Genomic DNA, 23,473 nt, shown 5'->3' with positions numbered 1-23,473 from the left:
ATCACATTGTGCCACTCCTTCCAGTGAAAGTTTTACAATTGCCTTTGGTCAAAAACGATAAAATTCTGACCTTATCTGGACTCTCCACTATATTAGACTATTTATTCAAATGTTCCCATCCTTTGTGCAGTTAATTAACAGTGTTTTTTAGCAATTTAATGAAATGGAGGTGAGGGAGCATGGGGATGGAATTTGGGAGTTAATTCCCAGATTACATTCTTCAGACCAACTACCGTAATACTTTAAATATATGTGTATTTAAGGTTTTCAAGGTTGAATTTCCAAATTCCTGTAGGGTAGGAGCAAAGATGTCTATTAACATTATTACAGGTCTAAGCTCCAGTCATGCCATTTCATTAGCTGTATGCTTGACTAATCAAATTGGTTTTGCACCGTGCCAAAATTAAATCAGAGGAAGAAAATGAACTAAATTCAAAACAGTATTAATACTTAATGCCACTCAAAGAAATCCTGGAGCATGTGTAATTAATATTTGTAGTATTGTTTGAGATCTTGCAGTATAATCACTAAGTATTGTTATTTCTTTATCCCTTTAAATATTAGTATTTGTTTTGGAATTTTTGTAGTAGTTACAGTACAATTTGAAAATAAAATTTCACACAGACATGACTCTTCTCCTGAGCTAGTCTGTTACTACAGAAGTAATTTTCAAACTGTTTCAGGTCTGTTTAAAATGCATATTTGCAAGAACTAGTATTATAGTTATTATCCATCATGACAGAAGTGTCCTAATTATATTCTGAATAATTTTCATGAAAGTATTTAAAGGAATGGCTGCATGATGGCTTGTTCATTTTAGTTTGGGACTGACATTACACCCAAGGAACAAATGTACACGCTTGTTTTTCTAAACTGAGTCAAGTCTTAATAAGAAGACTCTGTTTTTAAAGTTTTCCCTGTATCGCCCTGGCCGGTTTGGCTCAGCGGTTGGAGTGTCAGTCTGCGGTCCAGACAGACCTGGGTTCGGTTCCCGCTAAGGGCATGTACCTCAGTTGCCTTTTGTCCCCGGCCCTGGGTGGGTCGTGTGGGTGGCAGCCACTTGATGTGTCCCTTTCAGTCGATGTTTCTCTCTCTCTCTCTCTCTCTCTCTCTCTCTCTCTCTCTCCCCCTCCCTCTCTCTTCCTCCCACTCTATCTGAACAAAAAATGGACAAATGTCCTCAGGTGAGGTTAAAATAAATAAATAAATAAAATAAAGTTTTCCCTATATCTTTAGTATATTTGACATATAGCAATGTACTGTAATTTACATTGTAGGCCTATAATTAACACTGTATACTGCTTAGGAGGCTTGCATTGCCTCTGTAGCCAAATTAATATTTATTTGTTGCCGTAAACTTCCATTTAGCATTGATTGACTCTTGGCTTACTGACCATTGTGTGGTTATATATCACACTTAAATCCAGAATTCACTTGGAGGTGGGAAATCTGCCTCTTGTTAGTATGCAAATGCAAATTGAAAAAAAAGTAATCTAATTTAAACTTTGTGTTTGGTTGAGGTGACTGGGTTTTTTCCAGGACTATTTGTCATCCTCCCTCTCTAATTCTATGTAGTTCTTATCTTTTGCCCATGGATCACAGTGTTTCAAGGGCTTAATTTGTATTGCCTGCTTCCCTCTACTTACCACCTTCCTCCTTTTTGTATTCACATAATTGTTCATGAAACAAGTTGCATCTACAGCCATTACTTTTATGTATTTGTAGAGGAGCAAGGGATTCTTGTCACACCTGCAAGTAATTAGAACTGGAATATAAACTCAGAATCTTTTGTATGTGGTACACTGTGAGAGCTCACTAAATATTAAATGAATGGAAGTGCTATAATTGCTGCTATGTGGAAACTGAAGTATCTCTCTCTTTTTTGTTGTTGTTGGTAATCCTCACCCAAAGATATTTTTCCATTAATTTTTAGATGTAGTGGAAAGGAGGGAGCGGGAAAGAGAGAGAGAAACATCAATGAGAGAGAGACACACACATCAATTGATTGCCTTCTGCACGACCCCAACCTGGGCAGGGGATCGAACTTGCAATCCAGGTACATGCCCTTGACCGGGAATTGAACCTGCGGCCCTTTGGTCTTAGGGCTGACACTCTAACCACCGGGCAAACTAGCCAGGGCCGAAGCATCCCTTTTAAAGGCATTTATATGGTTTTATACAGCTTATGAATTTCTAACCCCTATTTCTGTGACCAATATTGTATTAATGTTAGGATTAATAATTTTAGTTTATCAATTTTAAAGAAAACTGATTTTATTATGAATCAGTATCATCATGTAAAACATAATGAAGAATTTCTGTTTAATCCTATTATGAACATTATTTTCTCTTTCCTCATTATTCTTTGTCATTCCTTTAGCTTTTGATTTAAACATACTCAAAAGTATTCTAAAAGAATATTTTAGTATTTGTTCTATATATTTTACTCTGTATCTTATAGAAATAGAAGTTTATATTTACAGTTTACAAAAGGAAGCTGCGAAACAGCTCTAGATTTGTCTAGTTGTAAGGAAAGGCAATCTAAAATGTGTATAATAATCAAATCAAATCAAGTTAAATGACAGAAGATGATAGGAAAATAAAGATTTGGGATATTTATTCTCAAATTATATTAAGTGAACCTTCCTGAAAGGCTGAATGGAATTAGGAATATTGTGGGGTTTTTTGCCATCTTATTTAATATTATCCGTAGCAAAAAGGCATTCATTGATTATGAATATCGGTAGCCTGTAGGACTTAATACTGTAACTTAAATTGTACTGTGGATGGGTGTTATGGGGTGGGAATGGTATCAGCCTCTTATACACTGTAAAACTGTTGCTCTGTGTAGTTACCGTTTCAGAGACATATTTTGATCCGTAATAGTCAAATCTATGAAATAAGTAATTCTGTTGTCTTGTGCTTTTATTACAATTTTCAGGTTTTATTAAAATGCATTTCTGCTCTTTCTGGCTTCTTTCAAGACTTTATATTAATTTGTTTAGTTGTTAGAACTTTTTTTGGGAAACCCTGAACCAAGCTTGACACAGAAAACACTGCTAATCATTGTAAATCTGAAATTGACCCTGAATTTCACGAATCACTTTCTAGTGTTCTTGACAGAGAATTTTCTTAGTCTATTATTGTCCTCTACTTACAGGACAGCTGCATTTTAGTGAATCAGAAGCTTGCATATATGCTAGTCTATTTGCTGCTTAAAGTAAAAAAAAAAAATCTGTAAATGTTGATGAAGTGACTTTTTTGTAAAAGAGAAAAGACTAATCCAAGATTATTTTAGCCCTCTTTAAATACAGCTTGTTTTCTGAAAAACTTTGTATTTGAAAATGATATTGATGATGATGGGTGTGGTATAAGAAGCCCGATCCATGGACAATAGTCTTTTCTGCCTTGTGTGTATAAAGCCTTAAGACTGTTATTTTGTTAGCAACTACTTTTTTTTTTTTTCATCCTCACCCGAGGACATTTTTCCATTTTTTTTTGTTCAGATAGAGTGGGAGGAAGAGAGAGGAACAGAGAGAGAGAGAGAGAAACATCGACGTGAAAGGGACACATCAAGTGGCTGCCACCCACACGACCAACCAGAGCTGGGAACAAACTGCAACCGAGGTACATGCCCTTAGCGGGAACCGAACCTGGGTCTCTCTGGACCGCAGGCTGACGCTCTAACCGCTGAGCCTAACTGGCCAGGGCCTGATACTACTTTTGATTCAATCTTAAGCTCTGGCTGAAAGCACTCCTCTTCCTGCTTCATTCTTCATCCTACCCCCACATTCCGAAGTTTATCTTTAAGGTAGGGGTTTAGCTACTGCTTCTTAGAAGTTGAAAACTTTATTTTATTATTTTGAAGTTGTTTAGTGGATTTTAAAACATTTCTTATTGATCCTATAGGCATCATATTGGAACATGATTTTACTAATAAGGCCCTTTGCCCTTCATTCCATTTATAAGGCTGGCCTAGTCAAGTGGGTTGAGGTTGCAATTCATTTTATCTTTCAATGCCATTTACAGAAGAATTGGGATTATTTTTTTTTGTCTTTATTGATTTCAGAGAGAGAGGAAGGGAAAGAGAGAGAGATATAGAAACATTGATGAGAGAGAACATCGATTGGCCACCTCCTGCATTCCCCCCACTGGGGATCGGGCCCACAACCTGGGCATGTGCCCTGACCGGGAATTGAACCAGTGACCTCTTTTTTTTTTTTTTTTTTTTTTTATCCTCACTCAAGGATATTTTTTTTTTTCCATTTTTTTGTACAGATTACAGATAGGGTGGGAGGGAGAGAGAGGAAGGGAGAGAGAGTGAGAAACATCGACGTGAAGGGACACATCGAGTGGCTGCCACCCACATGACCAACCAGGGCCGGGGACAAACTGCAACCGAAGTACGTGCCCTTAGCGGGAACCGAACCCGGGTCTCTCCGGACCACAGACCGACGCTCTAACCGCTGAGCCAAACTGGCCAGGGCCAAACTGGTGACCTCTTGAATTGTTGGTGACCTCTTGATGCTTGGGTCGACACTCAACTACTGAGCCACACTGGCCGGACAGAATTGGAACTATTCTACTTTTATATAATCTATATTAAAGTTAAAAAATTAAAAGTTGGAAAATTACACAAGGATTCCATGAACAGTATGTATGTATGGAATATAATTAGGTTATAGGCAACAGATTAAATTGTTCAAGAGTTTATTTTTATCAAAAATCAGATAATATCACCAATTTGTGCACTTCTCATTTTATCTGGAGCTTGATGCAAGTTGATGTTATAATCTTTCTCCCCGCAAGTGTGGTAGTTCCCTGGCTTTGGTTAAATACTATATCTTTTATTTATTTATTATTTTTAACCCTCACCCAAGGATATTTTTCTGTTTATCTTCAGATAGAGCAGGAGGGAGAGAGAGGGAGATAAAGGGAGACAGTGACTGGTTGCCCAGGGCTGGGGAACTGCCACAACTGAGGTATGTGCCCTTGGCTGGAATCAAACCTGCGACTCATTGGTCCATGGGTGGACGCTCTAACCCCTGAGCCAAACCAGCCAGGGCATAAATACTATATCTTTTAACATCATTGATCAGATGTTTCCAGTGATATAGTCAGTAGACGTCTGTGAGTTGTTCATCTGTCTTAGCAGTGAAAGTCACTTGTTTAGTGATTTTATGGTTTAGGCTCAGAGGTTGTTTCTTTTTTGGGGGTAGGGGGCTTTTGTCAGTATTAAACTGCTGGGTCTATAGGGTGATTTAAAATAAGTTACCTTGTTAAAGCCTAATCAAGCAGAGACCACCAGGAATAAGCTTGTAGTCTGACAAAAATCAGATTTATTGACTCATAGTGAGGGAGTACACTCTTGAGGAACCTTGGAAGGCCTCTGGATAAGAGGAAGGAGGGAAGTGTCTTTTTTTTTAAATGATAACTTCATATTTATTGAAAGACATTCAGTTAAGATATAGAGAAATAATTATTAGCACGCATGACAAATGATTATGTTAAGTTCCACTAATTCATATTTCTGAATTATACTTTCTGCTAATTTTAGAGCATTATATTCATACAGCAGTGGTGGGAAAATTTGTCGTTGTTGTTTTTAATGTCCATCCTCTTGATAAAGCAGTGTAAGTTTTAGTTTCCCACTGAAGAATTCCTAGGAGGGTTTGAAAGAAGCCAGGATTCGTTTTGAATTGTTGGTTGCTTCTGAAGCAGATTGAGAAAAGTGTGGTTTAACTAGAGATTGGGTGTTGGTATGAAGTAGAGAGGTTTAGGAATTGGGTATCTTCCTCCAGTAATAAATGAAAATAGCAAAGCAAGTCTGGGGGCATTGCTGGTAAGAAAGCAGTAATCACTCAAAGACAGTTGTAGTTATGATATTTTACAACTGCTACATGACCTTGGGAAAAACAGTGTTTCCCGTTAACTTTAGAGCTAGCTTTATCTTGTCTGTCCTCCCAGCCTGATTAATTGCTGGGCTGCTTTTTGTCTTTTTCAGTCCTGGCTGATATTCACTATTTCAGTCCCGGATAGATTTTGATTCTTTCAACGTGTGGTTTTATAAATCTTTTAAAAGCACATGGTTAACATACTGCAATTTGTTATTAATTGTATATAAGGGCTTTTCTGGATGTTTAGTCTGTTTTATTTTAGCCTCGAAACATTCTCTGACACCAGTTCAAAGTTCCATGCCAGAGTAAAATACATTTATTTTATTTTTCTTTATTGGTTTTTAGAGAGAGAGAGGAAGTGAGAGGGAGAGAGATATAGAAACATCCATGAGAGAGAACATCGATTGGCCACGTCCTGCATGCCCCCCATTGGGATTTTGCCCACAACCTGGGCATATGCCCTGACTAGGAATCAAACCGGTGACCTCTTGGTGCATAGGTCAACACTTAACTACTGAGCCACACTGGCTGGGCCAGAGTAAAATACTTCTGATGCAAACAGATCCCCCCCCCCCCCACTGTAAATAGAGAATGAATGGAATAAACTAGTTGTCTAACAATTCAGATGTGGCCATTTTAGAATACTCTTTAAATCTTTGTGAACTTTGCAGTAAAACCCAGAGTCTCTACTGACTTTGTTCAATGTCTTGCAGGTAAAAGAAAGATGGAGGGATATGTGTAGATTTTTTTTGCTTTTAAAATTATTTACTATTTCAGGCTCTTAACAGATTGTATTTTCTATAATGTCATTAATTAGACAGCATTGAGAAGTGGGAAGACTTGAAATAATCAGGAGACCTAGATGCAACCTAGGCTCTGCCCTTTATTGGCTCTATTATGTTAGGCAAGACACTTAGTTTCTCTGGACCTTAATTTCTTCATTTACAAATTGAAGAAAACGCTTGCCTTCAGATCTCACAGGATTACTGTAAACTCAAATGAAAAGTCTGTGAAATTACTTTATAAGTTTTAAAATGTTACACAAATGTAATCTGTAAGTATGATATTGGGTCACAGATACTGATAATGACTCATAAAGATCTTGTATTTGAGTTATCATGAAAAGTTTATATAACTCACATGCAGCCATTGAGGTTGCATATCTAAACTTAAGTCTCAGATCTATCATTTGACTTCAAATCCAGGGCTCCTCCCACAAAGTTCTCAGCAAACTAAATAATATATATTTCCTACTTGCCATAATAGAACATTTTGTTAGCCATTGTAGGTGCTCTGGGGGTATTTATAATACTCATATTTACTATTACTTTCCCAAATAGTTTTCGGCCTCTGACTTATGTTTAGAATCATAGTTTTCACATTGTTGTGTGTGTTTTAAATAAGACGTGAGATAATAAAGTGGGAATTGGTAAAAGCTGCTATTTTATTCAATATCCTTTGAGGTCCAGCTGTATCAAGTACAGTCTCTTGAAAAATAAATAGTGGTTTTATTCAGAAGAGAATTACCTGTTTGCTATAATAAAAGCCCAGAGTTTATGGTAGCAGGTAAGACTGGAAAGGGAGGTTGCAGACCAATTATTCTGAACCCTCCTGGCTAACAGTATGGATTTTTTTGGATGAATGATTAGATAGTAAAAGTTTTTGACTTTCTGGCTCATTTGGTCTCTGTTGGAACTACTCTGTGATAGTATAAAAGCAGCCAGAGATGGGTGCATGATACTGTGTGCAGATGTTGTTTTCTTGAGTTGTATACTTGAAACCTGTGTGGTTTTGTGAACTAATGTCACCCCGGTAAACTCAATAAGAAAAAGCATCCACAGGTATTATGTAAATGAATGAGCATGGTTGTTTTCCAGTAAAAATGTATGTACAAAAACATGTGATGGGCTGAATTTGGCCCATGGACTTTACTTTTCTAACCCCTGTTTTATACTATACTAATGAGTTTAGTATAAGCCATTGGATGCTTTTGAATAGAAAAATTATTTAATTGAATTTTTATTTTGAAAGATAACTCAGGTTGCAAAGTGTAAGTAAGTAAATTAGAGAGGAGAGAGACTGGAAGAGGCACACAGAGAAGTCAGAGGAAATACTATTACTATATATGTAAACAGGAGATGATGAGTGTGAGTAAAAGGTAAAAGGTTAGAGATAAAGATTGGCAACATTTCATATGTGGGTAGGTAAGATTGCAGGGATAGCATGAAGACAGAGAAGAGAGCTCTGGACAGAATTTGAATGAATTATCAGCATTCCATCAAGGGTAAGTCAGAGTAGAAAAAATAAAAACCTAAGAGGGCAAGGTTCAGAAAGGCAGGGAGGAGCACAGAAGATTTTTAGGGGAATGAAACTACTCTATATGATACTATAATGGAAATCCACCGTATACAACAACATGCGTGGACTTCAGGTGATGATGACATGTCAGTGTATGTTATAACAAATGCATGATGGGTGCTGATGATGGGGGAGGCTCTGTTTGTTGGGAACAGAGGCTGGCTATATAGTAACTCTACTTTCTGCCACATTTTGCTATGAACCTAAAACTGTTCCAAGAAATAGTTTATTAAATCATTGAAAAAAAAAGTCAAGGGATGAATCAGAAATGATAGCTTGTAAATCATAAGAAAATTTGATCAATTTTTCAGATTTGATCAATACTCACTATAAAATCTAATTTTATGAAATTTATATTTTCCGTGGTTTTGAAAGGTTGAATACAATACAATACAATACAAATTACTTAACTTTCTAGAAATAACTTTTATTAAATTCAGCAAATACTTGAACATCAAATATATGCAAAGCCTTTTCCAAGTCTTCAGGCATTTTGCTGTCAAGGATTTTATTCTTCTGGGGCGGTTTAGACAGATGGAATATGATGATAGTGTAGTGAATTCTCTCAGTCGTTTTGGGCTGCTGTAACAAAATACCATAGACTGGGTGGATTATAAACAACAAACATTTATTTCACAGTTCTGGGGTCTTGAGAAGTCAAAGGCCCCAGCAACTTTGGTGTTGGTGAGGGCATGCTTTCTGGTTTATAGTGTCTTCTTGCTGCAATTTCACATGGAGGAAGGGGCAAAGGAGTTTCTCAGGCCTCTTTTATAAGGGTACTAATTCCATTCATGAGGGCTCTCTGCCCTCATAACTTAATCACTTCCCAAAGGCACCACCTGCTAATACCATTACATTGGGCATGAGGTTTTCAACATATAAATTAGGGGTGGGCACAAACATTTAATCTGTAACAGACATAAACTAAGTGATTTAAGTGAAATACAAAGTTTAATGAACATTCAGAAAGGAGAGATGAAACTGATTAAGAGAAACAAGGAAATATTTTAAGGACTAAATAACCTTTGAGATGAACTTTTAAGGATTGAATATAAGTTGAAGGGTGGAACATTCCAGGTGAGAGGATATCTGCGTAGGACAGAAAAGAAGGCTTGTCTTATTTCAAGTAGGATATTTAGGCCTTGGGGGAGTAAGAATTATGGCTGGATATTTTGGGAAAGGTGGGGCCAGATTAATTAAACAAATACCTGAATATTTTTTGCTTCCAAGGGATTAAGCTGGGTTGGTGCATGATGCATTAGACACTAAGCTCTATCCTTAAAGTGTTTATAATCCTAGATCAGAGATATGTACAATGAATAAAAGGACCTTGACAAGCAGGATAGTTCTTTTATGACAAATGATTGAGAAAGATTTCGTGGAAAAGGAGGTGGTTTTAGGCTATACATTCAAAGATAAGAAAGATAGTGGTAGGCTGGAATGTCAGAGGTAGGCATAAAGCTAAAGGAATAGCATAAACAAAGGTTCCAGTGTGGTAAACAGAGAAGTTTGGTTTAAATATAAGACAGGATATTGCCTATAGTTTTATCAGATGTTCTCAGTTCTACTGCTACTCATTGGAGTGTGAATATGTGGTTACTAGGTTTTGTACAATTTTACCATTTGTATATCCACGTCCTCAGTTAAGATAATGAAGAGTTTTATCACAAGGATTCCTCATGTTGCCCTTTTATAACCACACCCTATTACCTCCTGCCTGACCTACCCCCAGTCTTGTCAACCACAAATCTATAATCGAGAATGTTATATAAATGGAATCATACAGTATATATATTTTTTTCATTTAACATAATTCACTGGGCATTCATCTAAGTTGTTGCATTTATCATTATTAATTCCCTTTTATTGCTGAGTGGTATTCTATGGTAAGGATATACCACAATTTGTTTGACCATCCTCCCTCTCCCTTCTCCCTTTTCCCCTTCCCTCTCCCTTTCCATCTCCCTCCTTTTCTTGGTGTGTGTGAACAGAAGCTTTCATGTCTGCAGGATGAAAGCTCAAGAGTACAATGGTGGATTGTATGGTAATTGCATGTTTAGTTGTTTTTAGAAACTGCCAGACTGTTTTTCCAGAGTGGTTATAACATTTACATTCCCATAGTAATGTATAAGTGATCCAGTTTTTCTATATCTTCACCAGCAGTTTGTATTGTCATGGTATTTTATTTTAGCTTTTTCCATAGGGGTATAGTATGATATATCATTGTGGTTTTAATTTGCATTTCCCTGATGGCTACTTAAGTTGATCATCTTTACTATGTGTATACCCTCTTTGATGAAATGTCTGTTCACTTTCACCCATTTTCTAATTAGATTATTTTATTGTTGAGCTTTAAAAGTTGTTTATATATTTTCGATACCATCCCTTTGTTGGGTATATCATTTGCAAATATTTTCTCCCCATCTGAGATTTGTCTTTTCATTCTCTTTAGGCTTTCACAAAACAGAGGTTTTTAATTTTGATAGCATCCAGTATATCAGTTTTCCCTTTTTTTTTTTTGTGAAGCCTTAGAATTTTTTGCCTAGCCCCAGATCCTGAAGGTTTTCTCCTGTGCCTTTTTTTCTAAAAGCTTGTTAGTTTTATATTTATTTCTATGATCTATATTGAGTTAAACTATATAGTATATGAAGTTTAGGTGGAGGTTAATTATTGTTTTTTGAGGTTCATTATTTCCTCTCTTTTGTTCAATTGATCTTTGTGTTTATCTCCTTACCTGTACCACATTGTTTTGAACACTGTAGTTACATAGTAAGCCTTAACTTTGGTAAGAGCAATCCCTCCCACTCTATTCTTTGTCAAGATTGTTTTCCGTTTTCTAGGGCCAGTTCCTTTTCATATAAATTTTAGAATAAGCTTGTCAGTGTCTGCAAAAGCCTTTTGAAAGGACTTTCATTGGGCCTATAAATCAATTTGGGAGAATTGACATGTTTACTATGTCAGGCCTTCTAATCCATGAACATGGTATATCTCCATTTATTGAGGTCTTTGATTTCTTTCATCAGCATTTTATAATTACAACATACAGATATTGTATATGTTAAGTGTATATCCAAGAATTCAATTATTTTTAATATTGGTTTCTGCATGTTCATTATTAGTGTATGCAGATGCAATTGATTTATGCATATTGATCTTATTTCCTGTGACCTTGCTGAGCTCACCTATAATTTCTAGCAGTTTTAAACCTCTTTTTTAAACATATTCCATCCTGTTTTTATTATAGTCTTGGAATTGGATGATTTGGCATATCTAATTAGGTTCTGGGTTGTTATGGGCTAGTAGCATTTAAGGATTGGGGTGAAACTTGTAGTCACTAGAGTGTAGTTTACCTATTGAGACGAATTATATATTTTTATTTATTGATTATAGAGAGAGGGGAAGGGAGAGAGAGAGAGAAGAAAACAACATCGATTTGTTGTTCCACTTATTTATGCATTCATTGGTGGCTGCTTCTTTGTTCCCTGACTGTGGATCAACCTCCCACAACCTTGGTGTATTGGGATGACATTCTATAGTTTTTATTTTTCTCATTTTGAGAAATGCTATTCTGGAATATTGGTTAAGAGATTAGCTTCTGAAACCAAATTGTCTGGGCTTGAATACTGGCTTGGGGTCTTGTATAAATTATTTAACCCCTCTATGCCTCAGTTTCCATGTCTATAAAAAGGGGATACTAATAATACTCACTTCATAGGATTAAATAAGTTAAACATATGAAGTGGTTAGCACAGTGCCTGGCACAAAAAGTGTTAAATAAATGTTGGTTTATTATATAACAAGGGATTTTTTTGTCAACTCTGGTCAGCAAAGCATGCGATATTTCCATTTGTGTTTAATCATTTTCTTTAACATAGTGATCAGTATCCATCAGAGTCCAATTTAATATGAAAGTTTTTTCCCTTTCCCTCACCCCACCCATTTTGGGATGTAAGAGTATTGAGATGCTAGAGAGGAGAGGAAAGGAAAGAGAAATAGGAACTAAGTTTCACAGGAACTAAGCTACAGTGCCAAATGATCTGTAAAATTGACTTCACTTGATCCTCAAGTGAGTATTATGCCTATTTTATAGATTTTATAGATAAGGAAGAAGCTAGGTCATTTTTTTCCTCAATACTATGTTGCCTTTTTTTTTTTTTTTTAATCCTCACCTGAGGACATTTTTCGATATTTTGTTCAGATAGAGTGAGAGTGAGAGAGAGAGAGAGAGAAACATCGACGTGAAAGCGACACATCGAGTGGTTGCCACCCACACGACCGAACCAGGGCTGGGGACAAACTGCAACCGAGGTACGTGCCCTTAGCGGGAACCGAACCCGGGTCTCTCCGGACCGCAGGCCGACGCTCTAACTGTTGAGCCAAACCGGCCAGGGCTATGTTGCCTTTTTATTGTTATTTTGTCAAAGTAGGGGGAATTGGTAAAGCCAGAGCCAACTCTTCTAGCACCTATTGAGCTATTTATTTGCCTGGCTCTCTGGTTTTCACTCAGGATTATTATGTATTATGTCTTTTGTCCCCACTCCCTCCACCAAATCACATGTCCCCATGGTTTACCCTTTTGTATCGAATAACAACTTGGTGCCCACAAAAACAAGGGGGGGGAGTTCACAGCTTTAGACCCATCAATATATTTTATTTGGCCTATGTGTCTCTCTTTATACAGTACCATACTGTTTTTATTATTAGAGCTTTATAGTTTAAAATCAGGAAGCATGATAACCTCAGGCTTTGTTCTTTCTCAGGATCGTTTTGGCTATTTGTTGTCTTTTCTAGTTCCATACAAATTTAGGATTATTTTTTCTATTTCTGTGAATTATGCCATTGGAATTTTAGTAGGGATTGTATTGAATGTATAGACTGTAGGTTAAAATACCATTGAGTTATAATTTCCTTATTCTCTGTTTTCACCTTTACCAAGGTGTGGTGTACTTTCATATTTTATGTAGCTTATTAAGATCTTTTAAATTCAGCTTGAAGAACTTCCAGTATTTCTTGTAAGGCAGGTTTAGTGATGGTGAACTCCCTCAGCTTTTGTTTGTCTGGAAAAGCCTTATTTTTCCTTTGTATTTAAAGGATGATTTTGGTGAATAAAGTATTCTTGGTTGGCAATTTTTAAATCTTCCAACACATTTTATATGTCACTCTATACTCTCTTGGCATAGAGAGTTTCTGCTGAGAAATCTGCTGGTAGCCTAATGGGGTTTCTTTGTAGGTTACTTTTTTTTCTTTGCTGCCTTTAATGTTCTTTCTTTTGTCATTTTTTTTTTTTTTTTTTTTTGCCATTTTTGTTATATTGTGTCTTGCAGCAGATCTTTTTGAATTGATATAAGATGTTCTATTAGCTTTGTGGACTGGTATGTCCAAGTCCTTTCCTGGGATTGGGAAGTTCTCAGCCATTATGGCTTTAAATAAACTCTCTACCCCCTTTTTCCTCTCTTTTCCTTCTGGTACACCAATTATTCTTATATTTGCCTTTCTGATCAAATTTAATAGCTCTGCTAGGGTCTTTTCACTTTTAAATTCTTAATTCTTTCTTCTTTTATATTGAATTATTTATATATTCCTATCCTCCAAGTCATGTATTCTTTCTTCATCTGCTCTGTCCTGTTACCAGTGCTTTTATTGCATTTTTCAATCTCCTTCATCTAATTTTTCAGCTCCAGAAATTGTTTCTTTCTTATAATCTCTATCTCTTTGTTAAAGAATTATTCCTATTCATTAATTTTATTCCTGAGTCCAGTGAATTATCTTCTTGATGGTTTTTGTAGCTTGTTGAGTTTCTTCAAAATGGCTATTTTTATTTATTTATTTATTTTTATTTTCAGATAGAGAGGGCGGGAGCGAGGGAGGAAGAGAGAGAAACATCGACGTGAGAGAGACACAACCACTGGTTGCCACCCACACAATCCCGTCCAGGGTCAGGGACAAACTGCAACTGAGGTACGTGCCCTTAACGGGAACTGAACCAGGGTCTCTCTGGTCTGCGGGCCGATGCTCTAACCACTAAGCCAAACCGGCCAGTGCAATAACGGCAATTTTGAGTTATCAGTTTGACTGCAGTATCCTGTGCCTTTGAGTTCAGTTACTGGAGAATTATCATTTTTTGCAACCATATTTCCTTATTTTTCCCTAGTGTTTGAAGGCATTAGAAGTATCAGATACCTTCTTTATTAAGGCTTTGTGTCATCTTTGGTTCTTATGATTCAATAGGCTGGCTATTAGAAACCTTCCTTTTGTATTCCAAAAGGTGGCACAATAGCTCAAGTATGGTTTCTTATGTGTAGTTTCTTCTTCTGGAGCTGGCTCTCCCAGATGCACTGGGAGTGTGCACAAGGAACTGGCAGCAGAGTGTACGGGGTGGGCTTAGCACTTGGGGCTTTGGCGGGGGTACCCACTGGCCAGTGGGGAGATCCTCTAGTGGGGAACTCCCAGAGATCTATGGGTGGATCTCTTGCTGAATTTCCAAAGCAGAAAGCAGGAATCCTGTTCCTGTTCATTCAGTGCTGTTGGATATTTTTATCTGCCTCCTTCCTTTTCTCTCCCTTCTCTCAATGAAGGAGGTCTATCCTCAGAAATCGGGATGCTGCTTAAGAGAAACAGTCCCCTCCAGCCACATCCTGCACAGTTGGGGCAGCCAGGCAGGCATTCAACACTTTCGATTTATATTTCTTCCATGGTAGAGGTTTCTGTTTTCCATTTTCTCTGTTGATGAGGGCACTGATGCAGCTTCCAAAAACCCAGCCCCTTATAGTGTTGCCCTGGGGAGTGGTGCTGCCTTGATGGGTTCCTTCCTCCCTTTCCTCTAAGTCTAAATTCATCTCTTTCCCATTCTGATGGCATACTGGATTCTCCCCTTAGGCAAGCTGGGCCTCCATAAATTTTCTACTAACTGTGGGTGTCTACTTAGTTTTACACTCTCTAAGGATCCCTTACCCCCTACCCCACCATCGCAGGGAGTAAGGTGGGGCTGGCTCACTCTCTCCCTTGGATCTGAAGCCCCCACTGAAGTCCTATCTGCCCACATTTGGACGTACAGGTGGGTAGAAACCTCACAGATGTCCTGTTGTAATGTGCAGATTCACTTTTGTTTAGCTGTGTTTATTTTGTTGTTAATTAAAGACATGAGAAAAAGGACTCATCGCCATGACACTGATGTCACTCCCCCAATACACTTCAAATTTGGATTTTGCTGTTGATGGTTGTGTCCTAGCAAGAAATTATGTGGAGTATAAGAGTCGAAAAGAAATACTCATTTTAATTCTAAAATGGAAGCACTTTCAAATAGATTAACAAACTAGGAGCATTAAAATACTTTAGAAATCTAATTCAATTTTTTCTTTATTAAGCATATGAAGTATAAAACCTTAAATTTAGTATAAAATAACAAATATTTTAAACCTTATTACTGGTTTTCTACTTTCCCCAATTTTCAAATTCTTTACTACTTTACAATTTTGTCTTCTCAAAGTTATGTAATTGTTTCCATTTGTTTCAGTATAGGTTTCCTTAGATATATATTTTTTGTCAAATAATGTTCTAGCTTTTATGTATGAAGAAAATAGAAGGGAATGTGCTTTGAAGTATTTTTCACAGAAGTTATGCATTTGTGGTGATCCTTCTATTTCTTGTTGCTTACTGACCTAGGTTTTTTTATGATTGAATTTATGGGAACAAACTGATTGGTGTTGAAATATTGCAGGAATAAGCTTATATACTAATAGTTTTCTTAGTACAACAACCCTGTAATACATTGTTGATTTGAATTTATTGTTAAGTGTTCTTGTTATTGAGTCTTGAATATTTTTTTAGGTTTTATCACCATTTTATATTTGAGGGTCTAGTACTAAGCTTTTAAGTCAAGAGAGTAAACATCTTGTACCATACTTAACAAATTTTTTAACAAAGACACTTTTCTAACACTAGGATTTTTAGCAGATTATTGGTAGTTTCTTTTCTATAAAATGATGGGATGGATCACTAATGGAGAGGATAATGAAGAAGTAACATAAGAAAATACGTACATCCTTATAATAAATTCAGAGTGATGAAGGCAAAGCTATTGGAGACTATATGAACAAAACTACAGTAATTTGCACTTTAGTAATTTGGGTTAGAGTGTCCGATATTGTAATTTTGAAAAATAGAATTTGCGTAATGGAAATGGTATGTTAATATCCAACATATATTATAATACATATTTCTAAATTTTTTTTTCTTTATTGATTTCAGAGAGAGGAAGTGGGAGGGAGAGAGAGATAGAAATATCAATGAGAGAGAACATCGATTGGCTGCCTCCTGCATGCCTCCCACTGGGGATCGGACCTCACAACCTGGGTATGTGCCCTGACCAGGAATTAAACCTGCAAACCTTTAGTGCATGGTTCACTCCAACTGACAGAGCCACACTGGCCAGGAAAAATTGATACTTTTATATGCCTTTTTTCAAAGACCAATTATTCTTGATTTCTGAGGGTAATTCAGTAGCATTTAAAATGTTATTAAAAACCATAACAAAACTTAGGAGAACCTTTCTATTCAGCTTTCATTAATTCTTTAATATATTCTTGATAACATTTGAGGCTTCTTATGTGATAGCTGGGACCTTATATTCTCTACCTTTTGTTGTTCTTTAGCACTTCTAAATGATTTCTAGAAAGCATGGGAAATTAAAGAAAATAAGTTAATTTTACTGTTTGTTAGAGACACTGGTAAAATTACCCAGCTTTAAAAAAAATGGTATACTGAAGTATAGCACTTATAACATAGGGAGAAATCCATAAGTGAGGAAGGGACCAATAATTCACAAGGGGAAACATTTAGATTAGGCAGAATATTTATAAATATTAGGTATAATAAATTTTAGTGCTTAAAATGAGATGAGTAGATATAGTTGGTCCTAAATAAATCAAACTAATAGGAACACGAGGAGAGTAATGGTGCATGTTAATATTAAATGTATTTAGAAATCCATAGACCAGCCCTGGCCAGTTTGGCTCAGCGGTTAGAGCGTCGGCCTGCGATCCGGAGAGACCCGGGTTCGGTTCCCGCTAAGGGCACGTACCTCGGTTGCAGTTTGTCCCCGGCCCTAGTTGGTCGTGCGGGTGGCAGCCACTCGATGTGTCCCTTCACGTCGATGTTTCTCTCTCTCTCTCTCCCTCCCACTCTATCTGTACAAAAAAATGGAAAAATATCCTTGGGTGAGGATAAAAAAAAAAAAAGAAATCCATAGACCAAAATGTGTTTATAATATGAAAAACAGTAGGTAAAGATAAAAGGAGTGAGAAGCGTCTATGGGATTATACACCAGAATGGAGAGTATGGATGGTGCTTTCCTAACGAGAGCTAAAGAACAGGATATCTAGATCAAATCAATGCCTGGGTTAAAGCTAAGTTCAGCAATCTATCCTTTTTGTATACTTTTCCATTGGATCATTTCCATTTTTCCTGTCCACTCTGATTAAAAAAAAAATAACCTGCCATTAACCCCATTCCTTCTTAATTCCCATTATAGCCATTATGTTGAAGCATTTAAAGTTACTAGTTTTGTATGTGGAAAATTGGCGAATGTCAACAATTTCATGTGCTTCCACCCATACGGGAATACTCAAAAACACCTTTGAAGTTCTAATTAGCATATGGGAAAGGAACCTATAGATTTACTGAATAGGAATTGATGGTATAAATTCATAGCTATAGTGTGAAAGCTAGAGATAAATATGTTTTGTTTTATTCTCTCTCAAAGAGAATGAACTGTAAAGGGTGGAGTAAGTATGGTCAAGGAAAAGAAAACCCAAGATGCAAGAGTACCTTGCTGCTAACAGAGGCCCAAATTAATTAAATCCTGGTATACTGAAATAGTTCTCACTGGGAGGTATTTTTTTGAAATCAGAGTGGACAGGAGAAATGAAAAATAACCCAATGACAAGTATACAAAAGAGAACAAAGAATAGATCCTAGAAAGTATGGATTAGTGAATTTAGCTTTAACCCCAGGCAGAAGTTTAGACAGGTTTATTGAACAGGTGTTTTGTGTATTCTTAGAAAAGAAGGAGGTGATCACTGGGAACTTGGATATGTTTACAAAGAAATAATGCCAACAAACTTTATTTTCTCTTAGATAATATAATGGGTAATATAAGGCAGCTGTTTTAGAAAACTAATGTATTCTTTGCAATCTTAAATTGCACTGAAAAAATGTAGCTGGAAATAATCCACTATACTCTGTTTTGATCAGACCATTGGAATATTTTTCTCAATTCTTGTTATTTTAAGAGGCTCAGACATTGGTGAACTAATGACTTTACAGAGAAAAAAAAAAAATCAACCCACAGTAGTGTTTATGGTGAAAGGGTGTTTTTCTATGGGGGATGGTAGGGAAAAGAAGTGTTTGTAAATTATAGTTGTGAGCAATATAGAGGGGACCTCACATGTTGAGAGAAGATTTGAGGCACAAATGATAACTATCTTTAAATATTCCATGGGTTACCATATAGCACAGTGATTTGACTGATTTTTTTTGTGTGTGTGTGTTTGTGTTTTTTTGTTGTTGGTGGTGGTTTTTTGTTTGTTTGTTTTGTTTTGTTTTGTTTTGTTTTGTTTTTAGTAGCTGCCAAGGCAGAACCCATATGACTCTGGAAGTTACAGGGAGAGATTTAGCCCAGTTAAAAGTAGAGTCTACCCAAAATTAGAGCAGCTCAACATATGAATTCGCCATTTTTGAAAAATAATAATCTTCTCTTTACTAGAAGTCTTTAGGCAGAGGCTGAATGGCCTGTTGCCAGGTAAGTCATAGAAAGGATGATTTGGGGGGAAGGAAGGTTGGACAAGAATCCATAGTTCTCAAACTTGGCACTGTATCAAGATCATCGGCAGAGCTTATTAGAAAAACACATTTTAAGAGCTGTGTATATTTCTGTAGATTATTTTCCACATTAAAGTATCTTAATCATTTCTGCAATTGGGTAAATGGTGAAAGCTTTACCCTTTGGAATGTATATTCCATGAAGATGGAGATCTTGTTTGACTTGTTTATAAGCTGTATTTCCAGTGTCAGTGACAGTGACAGTGATTAGCTCATAGTGGGTGGTCATTTATTCTACTGATAGCTGTGTATTGATCTCTATGACAATAAATTTGTAAAGTCCACACAATAAGCTATATCCTGTTTTTACTTTATTCTTTAAGCATTTTGGTCTATTGCTGAGTTTTTAATATTTTTTACCTTTTGTTAGAGGACAGTGTAGAAGCTTATCCTACAAAATTTTAAAGAAAAATATTTATGAGACATGGATTGTGAATAGAATATTTTGTATTAAATATATTTTGTACATATATACATTTCACTAATTTATCTACTAGTTGAATTAGTTAACATACTAAAGTTAGTGTATCATGACATCAAAGATCTTTGTCTCAAAAGTAAAGTTCTTAAAATATTTCAAGACAAAGTTGGCATGTTCACATCAATATTAAATGAAAAGGTTCTATAATTGATTATTGGAACCAGACCATCTCAGCTCCCCAGATAGAAAGGTGTCATAACTGTTTTTCAAGGTTGTTAAGTCCTTAACCACAGTGAATAAAGAAGCAGGCATTTTGTTGTGACTAAAAATATGTTCATTGGTTGCCCTGTTTTAACTGGTGTCTTGAGAGTTGTAGTGCCATTTCACTTTTTGTGACTTTGTGGGGCTAAATTCCTTAGTAAATGAGGCTGAGATAACATTGCTTACCTATTATAGTGTTGTTTTTTTTTGATACTTAAGTATATAATTAATCAAGATAATTATATATACTAAAACTTATCACATACCTTTTAAGCACTCTAAATTTTATAAGGCTTACTAGTGGCAATGCAATAATGACATTATAGTGGATATGTCAGCATAGGATTGTGGTAGTTATTTTATTTGTTATTTCTCATTAATACTTCATTCTACTTTGTTAGGGTGAAAGGTACATTGGTTATCTCTAAACTTGCATTATGCTTATAATAGAAGAAAAATGCAATCAAATAGTACATTTGATAGAGACTTTCAGATACAACACAATGATAATTGTGTGTTTCCCTTTATTTTATTGTTACTTTTGAGAAAAAGAATGATTTGAGCATTTCCCTCCCCCAAAGGAGCTATATAATAATTATTTGAGAAGAACAATATCTACTTTTTTTAGTGAAATACTCAAAGGTTAGTAAAATGTGAACTTTTTTTTTTTTTTATTGTATCTTTAGAGTCAGTTATCAGTCGTTGACAGCTGAGGAAAATGTTCCTGATAAAGTGCTCTGTAGATTTGTAACAAAAGCAAGAAGGAGAAGTACTGAAAAATAGTGTCTAAATGGAGAATACATGGAAAAGACAGTGTTGACAGACTCCTTAGTGTATAGAGCCTTAGGCCTGTTAACATTACCAAATGACTAAGAAAAATGTATTATCACCTCATGTGCTGGATAAATAAACAATAAATCACTGAGATGAGAAAGAAGGAATATTTGATGATTATGCTGTCAAATATGCAACATGACCTTATATTAAAATTTTTTGGAATAGCTGTTAGTGATGACTAGAAAGGACTTTGAAAAAAACGTGTTTAAGATAAAAATGTATTGTTGAGCATTAAGTGAAATTTTAAAACTCTACCTATACTTTTATCACAAAACAGTTGGTTTCATTTCTCTTTTTCTAGTCTGTACTCATGTATGCATGCATATTTTACATAATTTATATCAAAGTATAGTTACAAGTTTGTATTTTATTTTTTTGCTTTGCAGTTCCTAATTTTTCTTTGCTGCTCTTGTTTTTATATTTGAATTAATAATTCCTACAGAGTAGTCCATCACATACTCTATAATTTAATTAGCCATTCCCCTGTTGTTGGACTTAGGTTTTAATTATAAATAGCACTCTGTTAGCCCTGCTGGTGTGGCTCAGCGGTTGAGCATTGACCCATGCACCAAGAGGTCACCGATTTAATTCCTGGTCAGGGCACATGCCTGGGTTGTGGGCCCAATTCCCAGTGAGAGGCATGAAGGAGGCAGCCAGTTGATGTTCTCTCTCATCGATGGTTCTATCTCTCTCTCCCTTTCTCTTACTATCTCTCTAAAAAAAAATAGCATTCTGTTAAACACTTTGTATATGTAAGTCTTTTTTGCTAATCAGTCATGTCCCTAAGAGAGATTCCTAGGAGTCAGGCAATGGGTATGCTCATTTTCATGAATCTTGAAGTCTGTTGCCAACATTATTTTCCATATGGATCATGTCACTTTCTAGTGCATCTAGAAATGTAGGTGTACACCAGTTTCAAGCAGTGATTGCTGGCATAAGGTTTTAGAATTTTACAATGCCAGATTATTGAGTTTTAAAATTGTGTCTTGCTATTTTCATTGAAATTTATTTTAATACATGGCAAAAAATTGAATGTTGTCCTGGTCAGTGTGGTTCAGTTGGTTGGGCATCATCCCGTGCACTGAAAGGTTGCGGGTTCAATTCCCAGTCAGGGCACATACCTGGGTTGTGGGCTTGAACCCTGGTAGGGGGTGTACAGGAGGTAGCTGATCTATGTTATACTCACACATCGATGCTTCTCTCTTCCTCTCCCTTAGTCTCTCTTAAAAAAACAATACAAATATTTTTAAATTGAATGTTTTCAGTGACTAAATTTATTATTTGTATTTTCTATATTTTGAGTTATTTGTTAATTTCCTTAATCCACTAATCTATTAGATCTTGATGGTGTTCTTATGGATGGTTAGTTTTATGTGTGTTTTAAAATATTAAGACTTTATCATATTTGTTGTAAATTTTTTCCATTTTTTCTTTTGAAGTAATTATTAGTTTTCTCTCTAAAGGATTCTTTAAAAGTGAAGTCTAATTTTTTCTCTTTATTTTATTTTTCCATCATCATTTATCCACCTATACCCTATTCTAACTTAAATAAGCCAGTCAGAAAAACACAGCTAGCATATGATTTCACTCATATGTGGAATTTAATGAACAAACTGAAATCTAATTTTTGTATACTATAAAGATACATAAAATTTTTACTAACTGTTTCTGAATTAACAGTTTGGGCCTGAGATATTAACTCTTAATGGGGTCAAGTATATTTTGTTTATATGATTGTGTTTATTTGGCCATTTAGAAACTCGGGTATTTATTGGATGAATGACTGGATTTCTGGTAGGTATTTACCTCTCTTTCTCTTTCTATCTCTGCTCCTCTTCTTAAAGTTGCTTTTTAATTTTTTTTTCTGTTGATGTTGTTTTTATTTTTATACTTCAAGCAGTGGTTTTCAACCAGAGACAGTTCCCTCTCCTCTCTAGTAGTCGTTTGGCAATGTCTGGAGATACACTTGCTTTGTCACAACTTGGTGGTGGTGGTTTGTTACTTGCAACTATTGGGTTGAGGCCAGGGATGCTGCTGAACACTAAAATAGAGAGATAGTTTTTGGTCATGAAGAATCATCAGGCCCAAGGTGCCAGTAGGTCTGAAGTTGAGAAACCCTGCGTTAAAGTAGCATGTCTTTTCCTCTATCTACTTGCCGAGTATGTATAGAGAAAAGCAAAGCAGAAGTAATTAATGGTTAATTGTTTCAAGGAACTCAAGGCAGTAAGACATGTTTGATTGAAGAAGGAAGATTAATAAAGTCCCAAAGTTATGGTGCATGCTCTTTCCAGTTTAGAATTATGGAAATTTTTAGAGCTTGGGATGGGACCAGCTATCAAAAAAAAAAAAATTCTTTTACCTGGTACTGATGCTTATGGGTTTCCTACCCCTCTTAGTGTTACATAAATACTCAGATCTCTAATTCTTATGATTTACATTCCAAGTTTTGTTGATTTTCTTATTTATCGTTCATTTTTTGGGTCATTTTGTCAGTTTAAAATGGCCAATGGATCTACCTTTGCCTGGAAAAATACTTCATTTCTCTTAAGATTGAGACATTGAAAGGTTTCATATTTTTATTGTGGCATAGTTCTGATGGTACTAATCCAGCTACAACTCAATTCTTGCCTTAATTTTGTCTTCAACATAAAGCTATTATCATTTGTACTATATTATTTATGTACTATGACAAAATGTCACCTTTCTTCAAGGTGACTTTGAACTTACAGGGGTCTTAACAATAAATACATAAATAAAATAAATAAAAATAAAGTATAATGTATCGGATGTTAAATATTTTCAGTGTATAAGGGAATACTGGA

The 23,473-nt window shown here is 35.8% G+C and overlaps 1 protein-coding gene across 1 annotated transcript in view; it reads left to right on the top strand.

Annotated features, from left to right (window-relative positions):
* BRWD3 (bromodomain and WD repeat domain containing 3) overlaps positions 1 to 23,473 on the top strand; it is a 114,175-nt gene that overhangs the window by 18,060 nt on the left and 72,642 nt on the right. The window lies entirely within an intron of this gene.

The sequence above is a fragment of the Molossus molossus genome, unplaced genomic scaffold (assembly GCF_014108415.1).
Source record: "Molossus molossus isolate mMolMol1 unplaced genomic scaffold, mMolMol1.p scaffold_m16_p_2, whole genome shotgun sequence".
Classification (NCBI taxonomy): Eukaryota; Metazoa; Chordata; class Mammalia; order Chiroptera; family Molossidae; genus Molossus; species Molossus molossus.
The sequence above is the reverse complement of the archived record's forward strand: the minus strand, read 5'-3'. Positions and strand labels throughout refer to the sequence as shown.